We start from the raw sequence: 8,051 nt of genomic DNA, 5'->3' as shown, positions 1-8,051 counted from the left end.
GTGTGAGAGGGCCTGTGCTGGTCTGAACTGATCTGCCCAATTCTCCTAAAAATCCCTTAAGATCAGGTGCAATTACTTCTTGTGCTTACCCAAGAGCAGATGTTTGGCAAATATTTACTGATGAACGTATTTGGGATAGGGAATTATAATGCAATCTAATAACTGTTTGAGGATAAATACGAAACAAATCCATAAGAAGTACATGGAAAGAAAAGTTATTTCTGACTAGAGAAGTCAGACTAGACAACATAACATTTGTAGTGGGGTCAGGATGGATGAGTACATCAGGACAGAATTAGGATAGTTATAGCTAGATAAGCAGAGAGCTGGTTGGAAGCTCAGTGGTAAAGTAGTCCAGCAATCCTTTTGGTACAGTAAAATCCTTCCATAATTTGAAAAGTGGTTTCAAAAATTTCAATCACATAAAATGCCTAGGTGCATCATTGTAAAATTGATAAAATGACAAGTGTGGCATTTCATTCGCTAGTTCAATCTGGATCTCTCCAGATCCCAGTTATGGTTTAGTGCCACCTGATGGTGGTTATCTGTTTCAGATTAATATTGATGGGGCCCATCAGGGCTTTAGGGCTGGCTGGGACTTCTAAGATTGCTGTGGCAATTCTACGAATTGTTTAATTAGGCAGCACCTGCTTCATAGGCCTGGTTAGGAAAGATTGGGCCAGGAGAATACAGACCTGCTTCCCCAGATGGGGCGGCCTACTATTTCCCTACTTAACCTCACTCCCCTGTTCATATTCTAGCGAGCTCCTCCATTCCCCCCACTCCTGAGAATATAATAAACTTAGCCAGCTCCTTTTGAATAAGGGAATGGATAAAGGAGCCAGTTGTCAAGTATGTTATATGAGAATCCCTATTATCACGGGGCTCATTATCACAGGATTTTACTATATTTGACTCCCTCCAACGGGCTGTAAGAAGTCAATCCATTGATGCTGTGCACCCTAGTTGCAAAAGCCCATTCCATCCTTGGATACTTTTAATTGGTGGAAAGTCATGGCCCAGACACTACTCTATATTAATGTACATACATTAGCACTAGCTCTGTGATCACACAGAAGGATGCTATGCCATTCAAATATTGGAAAATAGAAAGCACATATTTACCAAGTTTTATCTTCTACAGGCTAAATTTCCTGAGTTCCCTTATTTGTCTGCCTTGTTCAGTAATTGTGCCTTGGGTGGCAAGGGAAGTACCTGGAGCATGGTGGGCACCCAGTAAAGATCTACTGAATGAGTAAGTGAATAAGTGAATGAATGATTCCAAATGTTTTTGTCCCATCATGAGCATGTCCTCATACATTTCTGTCCTTCTTCAAGTGTAGCCCCCAAAATAGAATGTAAAGCTTCAGGTATTGTCTAATAAGCACAAAGAACGAGACTGATCACTACTCTCATCCTGGATGCAAAACATCCATGAATGCAACCCAAAACTGATGTCTGTTTTTGAACAATCCTATTACTATGGATTCATATCAAGTTTATACTCAGTTAAGGCCCCCCCACCGCCTGAGATTTTTCTTCACAGATCTACTATTAAGCTACATCTCCCCCAGTTGAGTTTTCAGTCTGAAGTTCAAGACCTCACATTATTCCCTGTAAATTTTGTTTTTATTGGATTTGGGCCATTACTCCAGCATCTAAAGACCTTTTTGAGCCTTGATTCTGACCTCTGACATATTAGATATGCAGCCTAGCTTTGTGCCACTTACAATTTGATCAGCATTCTTTCACTGTCCTCACACAAGTCTTTAATAAGTAGCTGGACAAGGTCCTTTATGGAGCCCTGAGACTTGCTTCAAGAGACTTTTCTCCAGATTAATGGTCATTTATCTTGCAGTTGCATTATTGCCTGAGGCCACATGGGAAGTAACGAGAGAGAAATAATATTTCATTAGAGCTTAGACAGACCTACTTTGTAACCTGAGTTTATCATTTACTAATTATGTTCCTTCCAGCAAGAGATGTGTTTTGAGCCAGACTGAGGAGTAAGGAGGCTATTCCAGCAAATGCAAACAACAATAGTAGCAGCACAGAGTTGATAAACTAAGGCAGGCCCATGGGACAGAAAAAATCAAGATATGGTGTGATGGTGCTTAGAAAAAAAGACAAACTGCAAATATACATCTATTCGCTTTTATGTTTTTATAGAGGTTGCTTAGCTCCTTTCTTCATCTACTATCTGGGACTCTTTAATGGAAGAAAATAACCATTTTAAGTGATAGCATAAAGTAATTTCTCTTAGAACAAGTATTTACATGTAATTTAACATATCAAAAGAGGACTAGGAATCTGGGTTCCTCAGGAACTTGCTTTGTGACATTGGTTAGGTCATTTAATTAACCTCTTGGGGCTCCTCATCTATAAAATAAGGGAGTTGGACTAAGGTTCCTGACTTTTCTTCTTTGGCAGGAGAGTGTGGAGGGCAAGAGGAATAGTCTATGGGACCTAAAAGCAGTAAGTTACACTCTAGGTTATGCTGATGTTTGTTTTTCCTTCCCCTGATCTCATTGCTGTCAGGCCTCAGCTAGCTTAGAACTCTAAGAAATCTTTCTTCCATTTCACTTTCTGTCCTTGTTAATAGAAAATATAAGAGAAGAATATTGGCCAGAGCAGTACCCTACCAGTCATTGCAGTATTTAAGAAAAAAGCCATGAGCTGGTAAAAATTCCATTCACTATAATTTCCCCTATTAAAAAATGTGGTAAATTGTTGTAAATATTATCTGATTCTGTCCTAAATAATACCTCTTTCAGGGATAGCTAATACTTGTGCTTCAGGTCATAAAAAGATCATGAGTTAGGATAATCAAAATTTGAATTATAGTTATATTTTCTTCCAAAAATACTATCATCCCTAATGGAATCAGATGGCAAGCTAAGCTAGAGATGGAAATGATTTAGTTAATTCCTAGAAGCAACGCATGTGCCAAATTAGGAAACTCAGTTGGACTGTTTGGGGAATATACTAGTCAAGATTCTCATAGATGCCAGTGACAGAGACCCAGCTCAAAACAGATGAGTTATTTTATTATCTCTTTCTCTGCTCAATTCACATCTTTGCCTCTTTCTGCATGTTGGCCTCATTTTCTATGATTTCAGATAATCTTTCTCCATGTAGTAAGGAGAGGAAGGAGCAAGGCTACCAAAAGTTATAGGCTTGAATCACCCCAATTTTGCTATTCCAGACAAAAAAAAAAAAAACACAGCATTTTTCCATACATAAAACCCAGGGAAGAACTCTGGCTGGTTTTAGATCATAAATAAATTATATGCCAGATACTATGTTTGATGAGACCTGGTAACATGCCTAACCTATAACTTGAAGACCGAGAGGCAGACCCAAAAGAACCACATGGAGTAGAAAAATGTCATTTCCTTGAAGGAAGGAGCATATTCATAGCAGAAGGAAAAAGAGTAATAGCTGGGTAGGAAAAAAAGCCCAGTACAGGAAGCCACTGAGCCTGAAGACGACCATTTCTCACCGATGATCAAAATCCACTTCACTATACTTAGGAATCTTCTGGTCATCTTTGGTTTGCTTCCAACAGTAGTAGCATGGATCAATGCTATGATCTGAATATTTGTGTCCCTAAAAATTCGTATGTTAAACCTCATCCCCAATGTGAGGGTAGTCAGAAGCAAGTCCTGAGACATGATTAGGTCATAAAGACAGAACCGTCATGGGTGGGATTAGTACCATTATAAAGGAGGTCCAAGAGAGAGCTCTCATCCCTTCGGCCATATGGAAAACACAATGAGAAGAGGCTGACTATAAAACAGGAGGCGGGCTCTCACCACACATCAAATCTTCCAGCACCTTGCTCTTGGACCTTCCACCCTCCAGAATGCTAAAAAGTAAATTTCTGTCCTATCGAGTCTATGGCATTCTGTTATAGCAGCCCCACTGAACTAAGACAGACAATTGGAACCAATACGTGGGGGTATTGCTATAATAAATACTTAAAAAAGTAGAAGCAGCTTTGGAACTCAGTAGAGGCTGGAGAGTTTTGAGGTGCATGCTAGAAAAAGTCAATATTGACTTGAAGCAACTGCTAAGTGCAATTCTGAGCTCACAAAAAAAAAAAAAAAAAAAAAAAGGAGAGCTGTACAGAAGCTTCAATCTTTTTAGAGAATACCTAAGAATTCTCTAAACAGAGTGTTTAGAGATCCTAAACACACTGTTGGTAGAAATATAAAGGCCATTCTGATGAAGTCTCAGACAAAAATAAGAGCATGTTTTTAGACAATAGAGGCAAGCTCATCTTTGTGAATTGTGTTTGTGTCCTAGTGTTTTGTGAGAGGTAAAACTTGCAAGGGATGAAACTGGATCTTTGGCTTAGGAAATATCTAAGCAAAGTGTTGGGGGAGTTGTCTAGTTCCTCATCACTATTTGTAGTAAAATGAGAGAAGTCAGAAATGATTTAAAGATGAAATTGTTGAAGGAAAGGAAACAGGACTTAAAGATATGGAAAATTCTCAGCTTATCCATATTGAAATGAACGAGAAAGGCTGTTCCAGAGAAAACATGAAGAGCGTAGCCAAAGATCATCTGATAGGGCGAGCCAGCCACCTAAACAGAAGTCAGGAGCTCTTGTCAAAGACAACAGAAGAATGATCCCAAAGGCAACTGAGAAATAATCAGGGCTGTCCCTCTCATCACAGACCCAGAGTGTAAAAGCCCCAGCAAGCACAAGACCACCACAGAAATCCCTCCTTAGAGAAATGTTCAGAGAAATCATAGAGCAACCTACACCTGATTCCAGACTAGGCCAGCTAAGGGCATGGGACATAGGCATGGAGTAACCATGGAGGTGAGATCACTGAAGAGACCTACCACAAGGGTAGAGCCCAGGTACAGAGCCACTGTAGGGGTGGGACCCCTGGGTGGAACCCCCCCATCCAGTGGGTCAGAAGGCCCGGTCCCTCACCCCGGTACACCTAGAGGGAAGAACATCAAGCCAGAGGATTATTCTCAAACCTTAAGGTTCAATGTTGTTTGCTCCATTAGGTTTCAGATTTGCTCAGGATCTGTTAACTCTTCTTTCTTTCCTATTTCTTCTCTTGGAAATGGCAATGTCTAATCTATGTTTGTCCCATCTTTGTATTTTGGAAGCACATACATGTCTGATTTCACAGGTTCACAGCTGAAAAGCAATTTGTCTCAAGATGAATCATACCTTGAGTCTCACACATATCTGATTTAGATGATATTTACATGAAACTTTGGACTTCGGATTTGATTTGATGCTGGAACAATTTAAGACTTTTTCAGCTCTTTGGATGAAAATAATATATTTTATATGCAGGAAGGACTTGAATTTTGGAGGGCCAAGGTTGGAATGCTATGATCCTAATGTTCATGTCCCCCAAAATTCTTATGTTAAAATCGAATCCCCAATATGAGGGTATTTAAAGGCGGGGCCTGTGGGAGGTGATTAGGTCATAAAGACTGAGCTCTCATAAATTAGATTAGTGCCTTTATAAAAGAGGCCCCAGAGAAATCCCTTGCTCCTTCCACCATGTGAGGAAATGATGGGAAGAGGCCATCTGTGAAACAGGAGACAGGCCCTCCCTAGATATCAAATCTACCAGCACATTGATCTTAGACTTCCTAGCCTTCAGAACTACAAGAAATAAATTTCTGTTGTTTATAAGCTATTTAGTCTATGGTATTCTGTTATAGCAGCACAAACACTCTAAAATATCCAAATTTTCAGACTTCCTTCTGGCATTGGTTAATGCCTCCAAGTTCAGGGCCACTGTATGAGGGAGGACAACTAACAGCAGAGAGCAATTGAACCCTTACTCTTAAGCCAGTACATGGTGTCTGACAGTGGCTGCCATCAGTGGAGCTCTGTCTCACTCTGACCTTGCCAGCTCTGGAAGCAGACTGCCTTTTGAACTTGTGGCTCTTTGCCTCACCCTTCCATGAAGGGTTACCTCTTTCCTTCATGGTGCTTAGGAACCTTTCATGCTCCTTCAGTTCAGCCAGACTCTAAGCCCCTTTGCTGTTTCTACCTCCAAATGACCCTCTAGCTTCTTATGCATACTTACTGACTTATTTGCTTTTTTGTGTTCTTATGTGTGGCCCTCCCCAAATTCCAACTCCAGCACTCTACCAATAATTTGCCACCATTTATTTCCTATACAACTTTAACATATTTGGTGCTGTTGAATGCAGGAAGCTAACTAGGTTTCTGGTCATACATTAATTTATGTGGTAAAGATTAATTTTTTTAAAACACAAACATAAATAGACTAAACGGTAGCTTCACAAATGAGAGGGAGGTATCACTGACACTGCTTGTCAAAACTTGCATTCTTACCATCAGAATTTGATTCCATTGCTTTATCAAACTCATGCTTTGTTTCCTATGAAATGACAATCTTCAGTTGGAATTAATTTATCAATCCTCTTCCTGAGGTAGGATTTCATAAAAAGATTTGGAAAAGAGCATACAAGCTCCAAGTGACCAAGGAGACCAAGAGATGCCATCCTGAAGGCCAGAGACATCACAGAGGGCTTCTATCTCTGGTCTTGTACTTCCCCAGCACATGCCTTTCTGTTTCTGATTTTTCTTTACTCCTGTGACCCAATCTGCTGTTTTCTTGTTGCCCTATTGGGATTTCTTGACCCCACCCTAATCTTCTTTAGGACAGATGTCCCTTTTATATCAGATCTAGTGGTACTTCAAAACGTGTGCTTACAGCAGCTTAGGCTAAACAGGAGAAAGCTGAGGCTACTGAAAGGCCAGATTAGATGAGCCCTGAAAGAGATCAGGATCAGCACAGTGGTGACAAGCTAATGGGGTTGACAAAGCTGGACCTGGAAGATTGCCAGCATCTTACCTCCCAGAAAAACAGTTACAGTTTGCTGGGTAGTTCTATATGTTGATAATAGTCCCAGGGCCAGAGAAATGAGGGGCACAATTAGGCAAGATTGCAGTTCCTCTAGACTTGTGCTGGAATGTACTGAATTACGGAATTTTGGTTTGTTTGCCTGCTTGCCTGATTGTTTGCTGATCTTTTTTCTTAAGATTTTTCCTACATTATTCTCAACACTACAGTTGTGGATGATGTTCACAGTTGCTATCAACCTTTGCATCATCTGAAAATGTCCAGATGAGTTGGAGGCAGCAATGAACAACCAGGCAGCCAACTCTCATAAAGATGAATCAAACTATGGTGATCTGATAAGCAGACTTGTGAGATCCATTTTTTCACCCAAAAGGGTAAGAGTTATTATATCTTCCAAAATTGTCAGTGTGATAAAGTAACCAATTGGAAGACACAATTCATGCTTCCCCCAAATGCACTAACTGGGTAAATAGAGAACCATGGCTCATACTAGCAACCATAAATTTAAAGTTAGTATTTCAGGTCTATATCTAAAGAACGACAGAACATCATCTCTCCTGATTCATCGGGCAAGAATGCATCATCCTTTTTCTCGATCTAATCAGAAACACTTCTGCCATCTTCGTTTTTCTTTATAAGTCAAAAAGGCGCAGAAGAGATTTAGGCCTTCTCTCCTACACCCCTCCTGACTTCGTATCGGGGAGGAAGTGGGCTGCATAACAGCAAAACCTCAGATTCTATTCTGACCACACCACAGGTACTCTTAGTTTCACCGCAATCAATTTCAAATCCTGTACACAAGTGCCATCTAGTGGTTAGCAATAAATTAACATGTCACTTTAAGAAAGAAGAAAACACTTAAAGCCTTTCATAAATAACCAAACATGTTTTTATCTTTTTTATTAAAACAGGATGATTTTTGTGTATTAGCATTTTTTCTGAGGAAATTATTTCTTCCATCTGTCTCTCTTTGGTCAGGATAGAAGTATCTTGGCTCCTCTTCTGTCAGTGTGCTTCAAACCATAAAACGTAGGCTGGGGTTTATGCACAAGGAAACACATTGAGAAAGAAAGCCTTCTTTATGGATAGTCACTACTCTGTGAAATAAAATTGAGTTGTTCTCTTGCTTCTATCTTCTATTTTAGCAAACATTCTAGGGTTGCATGATGGCTG

The sequence above is a fragment of the Symphalangus syndactylus genome, chromosome 1, assembly GCF_028878055.3.
Source record: "Symphalangus syndactylus isolate Jambi chromosome 1, NHGRI_mSymSyn1-v2.1_pri, whole genome shotgun sequence".
NCBI lineage: Eukaryota > Metazoa > Chordata > Mammalia > Primates > Hylobatidae > Symphalangus > Symphalangus syndactylus.
This window is presented reverse-complemented; position numbering follows the sequence as displayed.